This window comes from Galendromus occidentalis, unplaced genomic scaffold (genome assembly GCF_000255335.2).
Source record: "Galendromus occidentalis unplaced genomic scaffold, Mocc_1.1 scf7180000075598, whole genome shotgun sequence".
Taxonomy (NCBI): Eukaryota; Metazoa; Arthropoda; class Arachnida; order Mesostigmata; family Phytoseiidae; genus Galendromus; species Galendromus occidentalis.
This window is the reverse complement of record NW_003803588.1, coordinates 6,031-14,133: the sequence shown is the minus strand read 5'-3', so window position 1 is coordinate 14,133 and position 8,103 is coordinate 6,031. Positions and strand designations below refer to the sequence as shown.

Genomic DNA, 8,103 nt, shown 5'->3' with positions numbered 1-8,103 from the left:
CTTCTCCGAGTCCGCGGACCGTCAAAATCTGGTTTCTCCCCCGTGGACCGTCGAGCTGAACATCTATCCTATTTTGGCCATCTCAGGCATATTATCGTAGGTTTTCCTGTCGAGATGTCTTCCTGATTCCAATTCCGCTGTTTCCGCGCGCTCTGATGATATGAGCCGTCTTTTGTTGGAGCATTCCTCGCGCGGTTGTAGCATTGTCGTCTTCGTTTCTAAAAATATTGCCGTACTCTCGGTCACTTCGCTCCGTCCACGAACGTGATTGGTCCGAATCCTCGAAACGGCGCGTGGAGTCTGAGGTCTGATCGAGGACATTTGATGACCGCCAAAAGGCAAGCTCTCCCATTACTCTTCCGTTCACATTTTACATTGAAATATCGCAAATCGCAAGGACATCCGTGAATCGCTCGTTTGATCTCGCCTGTACATGTACACCTCGGAAACAAGTTCTTGCAAAAACTCCTTTTCTCAAGCTCGGGTGTCTGACGTTAGCGAATGTTAGGTCGCATGTGCAGTCTTGCACGACTTCGATGCTAAATAATTCGAAGCACCCCGAATCTTCAGAGCGCCTCGGCATGAGCGGGAAGAATCACGCGAATCAGGCTGATTCTTCCGAAATGAGTGACAATGATCAGGATGAAAGAAATAGTAAATAGTGACTGCATGTCCGGTGGCGATAATGGGAGTCAAGAATCGCGAAGCACACGAAATATCGCCGCGATCGTCGAAGAAAATCAGGGATCAAGTCACGCGAGCATCAGAAGGAAAAGTGCTTCTGCCGAGAATCGGCCCACGAAGAGGGCCAAATTTATCAGGAAGTACTCCTCGGACTATTTGGCCTTCGGGTTCGTCGTGGAGCCCGATAGCGAAACCGCTCCGCGGCCTCTGTGTCTTGTATGCGAGAAAAGTTTATCGAATGATGCGATGAAACCATCAAAACTTCTCAGGCATTTCCGCTCGCAACACTCAAATCTGGCTCTGAAGTCGATCGAGTATTTCGAGCAGCTCTATAAGGACATGCAGGAGAAGACGGAAGCCGAGAGCGACTCGATGAAAGAAAAAATACTGAGAGCTTCGTATGAAATAGCCTTATCGATTGCGAAAAACAAAAAACCATTCACTATCGGCGAAAAACTGATCAAGCCTTGTCTCATCACTGCCTCCGAAATACTCCTCGGTGCAGCTCAGACGCAGAAAATAAAGAGAATTCCCCTATCCGCTCGAACTATTCAGCGGAGGATGGTGAGAATGTCCGCTGATGTGGAGAGTCAGCTTGTGCAGATGATTGAGAACACCTCCCACTTCTCGATGCAGGTTGATGAATCGACTGATGTCTCCAATCGAGCCATCCTACTTTGTTTCGTGAGGTTCGCCGAGAGAACATCTATACGGGAAGAGTTCCTGTGTGCGCTAGATCTGCCGGGTAGAACAACAAGTTCAGCTTGTTTCACGGCTCTCAACGATTATTTTTCGAAACACAAGATAGACTGGAGGAAGTGTGTCGGGATCTGCACGGATGGCGCAGCAAACATGGTGGGGCGATTAACCGGGCTGGGTCACCAAAGTCAAGCAACTCGCGCATCCCGATTTTATTTCATCTCATTGTCTCATCCATCGGGAGCAACTCGTAGCAAAGGGGATGAGTGCAGAGCTCCGTGGCGTTTTGACAATTGTTGTCAAAATTATTAACAATATCCGACACAAGGCGCTGAACTCGAGGCTCTTTGAATCGCTCTGTGAAGAGTTGGATTCCGAGTTCAAAAATCTCCTCCTCCACGCCGAAGTCAGGTGGTTGTCGAGAGGCCGCATGCTTATGCGATTCTTCGCGTTGCGAGAGGAAGTGAGCATTTTCTTACGCCACCATAAGCATCCCGATGCTGAGAAATTGTCCGACAAAGATTGGGTCGCTGAGTTGGCCTATCTGGTGGACATTTTCTCGCTCCTGAACGAGCTGAATCTCTCACTCCAGGGAGACAATCAGGACGTCTTCACAATGAGAGGCAAGATGGACGCCTTCCAAAATAAGTTGTCGCTGTGGTGTACTCGGCTGGTCGATGATGATGTCTCCATGTTCCCAACATTCCACGCTTTCGTCGTCGAGAACGACATCGATGCTCGGACAATCTTTCCGTTGCTCCAGGAGCACCTCCAGTCTCTGACGGAGGCATTTGCATCGTATTTTCCGCCGGATGAGGATCCCAGAGTGGGTCGTATGTGGGTATTAGACCCCTTCAGGGCTATTATTGAAGACTGCAATCTAGGGACGAAAGAGAAGGAGATCCTGATTGAATTATCTTGCGATGATGCCTTGAGAATGAAGTTCGACGCGGGTATCTCAAGATCGCAATTTTGGCTATCAGTCAAGGATGAATATCCGGTTCTCAGTGAGATCGCGACCAAAATTCTCATTCTTTTTTCAACAACATACCTATGCGAGAAAACTTTCTCATCGATGTCAGCTATTAAAACACGTTATAGATCGAGACTAGAGACTAGATGTTCAGACAGCCCTTCGCCTCGGAGTCACTTCCGTAGGCCCAAACATCGCGAAGCTCATCCAATCCCCTCTCCAGGTCGAGGACAGCCTTGACATCGATGCCCCGAATGATCCTCAATCTAAACTTCTTAATGGTGAGGCGGAATCGTAGCGGAAGACGGGCGCGACTTCGGTGAACATATGGATCTCGGGGAACAGCTAGTAGCTAGTAGCTAGTCGATTGCGAAGCACCGCTGGCCGCGGTGGCTTTTCTGGTGCTAGATTGCGCGTTATGCTGCTTGATGATGATCGAAAAGAAATGTGAAGCTACCCGCAGAATGCAAAATCCCTTCTCTCGTGGAAACCCGCGAATAGTACTCGGAATAATCATACAGTTACTCATACCTCCTTGGAAGTCCCACCGAGTGCTTCGGAAACGCTCAGAGCTTTGCCAGTAATTTGAAAATAAATCCGTAATGTACCCTCGAAGACCGCTCTTTAATGATAGCACTCCCCAGAGAAGTCCTCCGACGTGCTTCAAAACCTGGCCATAGTCTCCACGGGCACTCATCATGAGACGTTTCGAAAGTTGAGCGAAGTATCCCGACGATCCTTTCGGAACATTGCGGAAATTTTAAATAGAATTGTCTCCGGTGGTCCGCGCCGGTCCGCGGACCGGTGGTCCTTGTGGCGGACCTCGAGCGGTCCGCGGACCACTGATTGCCGATTGCTGGTTTAAATCGCTATCTGTCCCCGGTGAACGAAGGAACTCGACGAAATGGAATTCCCCAGTCTAGTCGACTCACGATGTGGGAAGACTTGACTGAAATTCCATGAGAAGAGTGGATGAGTTCACCGAGGACTCCTACCCAACTCAACTCGAGGAGAAATCTTCACATACTTTTCAACCTTACAGGCACCACACGGAATTAACTTAACATTCTCACGGACAGCTGCTAGTCTCTGAATGTTCTGCTCTCTGTTTTCATTCTCCATCGTCTGCTACCTAAGCGCCCAAGAACAGACTCTCTTTCTATTCGGAACATGGCGCGCCAACAACAGACATTGTTACATTCGGCCACGCTATCTGTGTTTTCCTTTTGGGAAGCTAACACTGGATTCGCTAAATCTCTATATTTAACGGAAAACAACTCGTTCGAGTGGTTGGTCAGTTCGGACGATTACATATTTATTTTACAATGATGGCCGCGTTGGTTCCTCACTCAACCACTGCGCCACGTTCCTCGGTCCAGCCGTCCCATCCCGTACACGTCGTTGCATTTCCTCGACGGACTGCCTCCAAAGCGCAAGTCCCTCCGGCAACAGCAGTCGCACGCCCCTCGATGGACACTGGCTCCGATAAAGGCCCAGCACCCGACAATGATAGCACGCTCGAGTGTCCGGATGCGGACAAAATCGTCGACTCTGGCTTCTCAGCGTACAGTTCAGACATCCTGGTGCTCTGGCGCGTACAGCAGACTCCACGGCGGCGGCGGCGGGCTGTACAGCTACCGCAACGTCCTCGTCATCGGACTTGACAGGGGCTCTTCCGCCCAGGTCTGCCGCGCTTCTTCCCATGCTGCAGCTCGTTGTTCAGCATTGAGGATCTCCTGACTCGCTCGGTATTCGTCGGTCTGACTAGCCCACCGGTCCGCCTGGTCCTCGTTCACCACCCATTCAGCAGCCGAAAGTTCCGCACATCGCTTCCGGTAACTCCAATCCGCACGGACCCGACCGACCTCAGCGACGATCTCCTCTCGATAGTATTCCGGCTCTTTCATCGGATCACGGGGTATCGGCTAATACTCCGGAAACACCGGCTCCCTGAAGTACCGTGCTCCCCCGTACAGCTTGATTATTTCACTCGCAAAATGGTGATAGTACGGACCGCTCATGATTGCTGTGCTCGGCCGACCTTCGTTCTTGCCTCGTGTTTGCAAAAGACCATCGTCGTGGTGGTTAAGCCCTACTTGTTCAAATTGATGAACGCATTTTCAGCGGGATGAATTCTGAGTTCAGCGGGGCTGGCGACATGGAGAATTGGCCTGTTTTGGCGAGTTATTATCGGGTGACGGCGGAATCGATCTGATGTAAGAGAAGATTCTAGGACCGAGTAGACTGCATGATGCGGACCCGGACTTGACGCAATATGGATAGCTCATCACAAGATAGCGAGATGAACTGGAAAGATGTGCACTCTTGGGCAAAGCAAGGCTTCGTACAGAATACGACCGAAACTTGAACTAATAAGATCGGAGGAGCCCATGAGAACTCATTCAAAACTGCATATACACTCGGAATAGCGAGGATGCTCGATCACGATAACCGATAACGTATTAGAATTTCAATTTTGATCAAGTTTCTAGTGAAAAAAAAACCGCCAGGTAGTGTCGAGGCCACTACCGCACTCATTGCGTGAAAACGTCACCTCCAACCTCTGCTCAGTATCTCAGTCTATTTAACTGATAAAAAGATTAGTTTTATTAAGGTGTGAGATCGAGCTGAGATTCAGATTATAAGCTCACTGTACTCGGCTGCGTCGCCTTCTTCTTTATACCACTTCAAGAGACTTTCGATCAGTGGGCTCTCGTTATCGTCAGCTTTCTCGACAACAGTGTTCGAAAGCGTGGACAGCTCTCGTTTTCCATTGTATTCCCGAAGTGCTGCGTTCCTTATGAAAACCACGGTATCTTCTTTTCCATTCAGCGCATGTGCTTGATCTGACCACAGATTTATGGTGACGATGCGTCTGGTATCGTCGACCAATCGAGCGCTCCGTTTCGTTCTGACCTTCCCGTCCCGGCAGCTATAGGTTTGAAGCTCTCCTACATCGTAAACGACGCAATACAGACTGACCGTTCTCGAGATGTCCGTAGTTAGTAACTCCGCTATAGAAGTACGATTCATCGTTAGTTTTGGTAGAGAATCCCCTGAGATGGGCTGGATACGAGTCACCTAGATGTCAAAAACAACTTTTCTTTAAATCGACGCTCTCGTTTGGAATTCGCGGCAACTCGAAATCGCTCGGTTGCAATTGATGTGAAAGCATTCAGAGCTCCTCTGCCTAATCATTCCCCTGTCCCCTATTCGCTCCTTCTCGCGTAACCTCAACTCTCCAGCTGTTTTCAAAACTCGCTCGAAATGGAATTTATTTCTCATCAGAACTCTCATTAGATTCTTTGGGCTCCCTCCTTTCGTCATCGTCTGACGCTTCCCCGAGACCCGGAATGAGGAACTCCATTTCCACTACTCCCGGATGCAAAGACACCGGATCTTCGATGAACGTTAGTCCTCTACAAAGCACACAGCGATCGCATCGTACAAAGTTGTTCCAAACATCTTTTTTAAATGTAGCTGCAGATGAACGCCCGCAAGAATGAGCTTCCGATGTCTTTTTCGATTCTGCGTCGGATTAAATCTTTTCATTCCTGAACGCCTTCCCACTCCGACGGGGACGACGGTCATGGTTTTCAACTCGGGGTGACTGCACACGGCTTCCTTCATAAGTAGTGGATTGATCCGTAGACTTTTTTTCTGCCAGAAATATAGGAGGCAGATACGATACTGCCACTCGAAACTTTCCCAGTTTGGGGTTGTCGTCTCAGAACAGTCACTGCTACTCAAGCTTTCCATTGCTACACGGGAGATGAACGATTGAATAAGTCGACCTGGCTATAGCACGATCTTCGTTATCTCGTAGGAGCTTTGGTCGGAGAACTTTCAAGTAGAGATAAGACGGACGCCTTTCCCTTTTTCCACTGAAACAATTTACACCCAATTTCTAAGCAAAGCTTGGATGGGCTCCGACACTACCAAGTCGAGTAAACGATCAGAATTCGACCGCGGCTTTGCTACCGTCTCACAATTCGTGGATTTCGGCCCGAGATTCTCGGATTTCTCATTTGTACCGCTCTTTGAGCTCCAGGTTTTGCCTTCCACGGGCTAAGCTCATCTGATACATGACCTTTGGCAACAAAATGACCATTAAAGTCTGTTTGTTGAAGAATAAACTAATCATTTATGCGCTCTCATCGACGCCGTCGGGGGTACCGAGATTCATCTTCGAAAACAGCGAACACCTACGCCGATCGCTACCGAAGGTGGCCTGCGGCTTCTCCCGTAAATTTGCCATTCACCTACGCAAACTTCCACTCGATTCTTCGACTGGACGTTGAGTTATTAGGTCGCACAGTGCCTCAAATTTCGTTTCACGAAGGACGAAGTACCTTGATTCTACCCACTCAGCCGAGCTTGAAGACGTTTTCACGTCAAAATTTGGGCGGGTTTGGTTGGGAACCAAACCGATTCCCACGCGAACCACGTACGAACGAATAGATCTGACAATCGGATACGGGAGATTAGAACGACTAGGACTGGTCTCAGCATTATTGATCAAATCGGTATATTCAATTTAGGATGACGGCTTCGGTGAAAACCGTCAGTATTGGTGGATGATAGCTAAAGTAAGATATGTATATGATTTATCGTTTTCTGGTGGCGGATATTCCTCGTGAAGATCAAGTCTAAGCAAGATGATGAGCGCGTTGTTTGTATGTTTGGATCAGTCAGAAGGTTCACGCCGAGTTCGGTGCTCATGAGTCTTGTGAGTTTCTCTCTCATTTCGGGTCGTCGAATATCAGTCGAATATAAGTTGAAGTCGCCACAGCAAGTAGAAGAGGCTGGAACGAATGCGGGAGTAACTCGCCGTCGTCTGCTCTGGGCTCTTTTCAAATCTTCGCGCGTCTCGAGCACAGAAGTCTTTCAGTGGCGGGGGGAAAGGAATCGTTCTTGAGCAGGTGTTTGCCTCCTGGGGAGAGAGTTCTTCGGAGGCAATAATGATAAATATGAGTATTCCATGCAGTGAAGGTGAGTTTTTCACTGGGTGGTGTCTGACGTCACATCCGTTCCCATTTCCGTAACGGTGTTCACACAAGTGTCCTTAAGGACGTGGTTCACGTCAAGAATTTCAAAGTAGCCCGTTATTGAAATCCGTATAAGTCGCCAAGGCTAACTCGTCGATTCGTCAAGTCGCACGCCCCGCTGAACTCAGAATCCTCCCTGCTAAAAATGCGTTCATCAATGTAAACAAGTAGGACTCGTGGCTAGTGGTGGTCCAAGGAAGACCGGAAGACCGGAAAAACGGCGGTTTCTCAAACGGTAGACCGTGTGTTGAGATATGCCATTCAAAGAACGTGTGTTGAGAGATGCCGTTCAAAGAACGTGTGTTATCCTATGGCAGAACTCGTTCCCAATGAACAAGTTGATAAACATCCTGAGTCGAGAGATATATTGTGACACTGTTACACTCGGGTACATGGAGACGATGATGTCGATGATCTTCGCCCGGCGTTCGGTCGAGCTCAGGCGGCGCCGACTGCCATTACCAGGGCGTCAAAGGCTCCCCCGGGCTGTAATCCCGGGATCCGGCGTGATTCGCCAGAACAGGGGCTCTCAGCCTTTAATCGGGAAACGCACTCGAAATACGGGAAACGATTTGATCCAATCATGCCGCGTTGACCGCCCTAGCGATTCGGGATTCGGGAGGGGATTCTTGTCGCTTGTCGGGAAAGTTTCCGCGGGAAAAAACATGTGCATGGACGTCGCTCCAGATCCGCAAAAAC

General features: G+C 49.2%; 1 pseudogene; it reads left to right on the top strand.

The window, feature by feature from the left end:
• Positions 1-633: 633 nt before the first annotated feature.
• Positions 634-2,596, top strand: LOC100897281 (SCAN domain-containing protein 3-like; annotated as a pseudogene).
• The last annotated feature ends 5,507 nt before the right edge of the window (positions 2,597-8,103 follow it).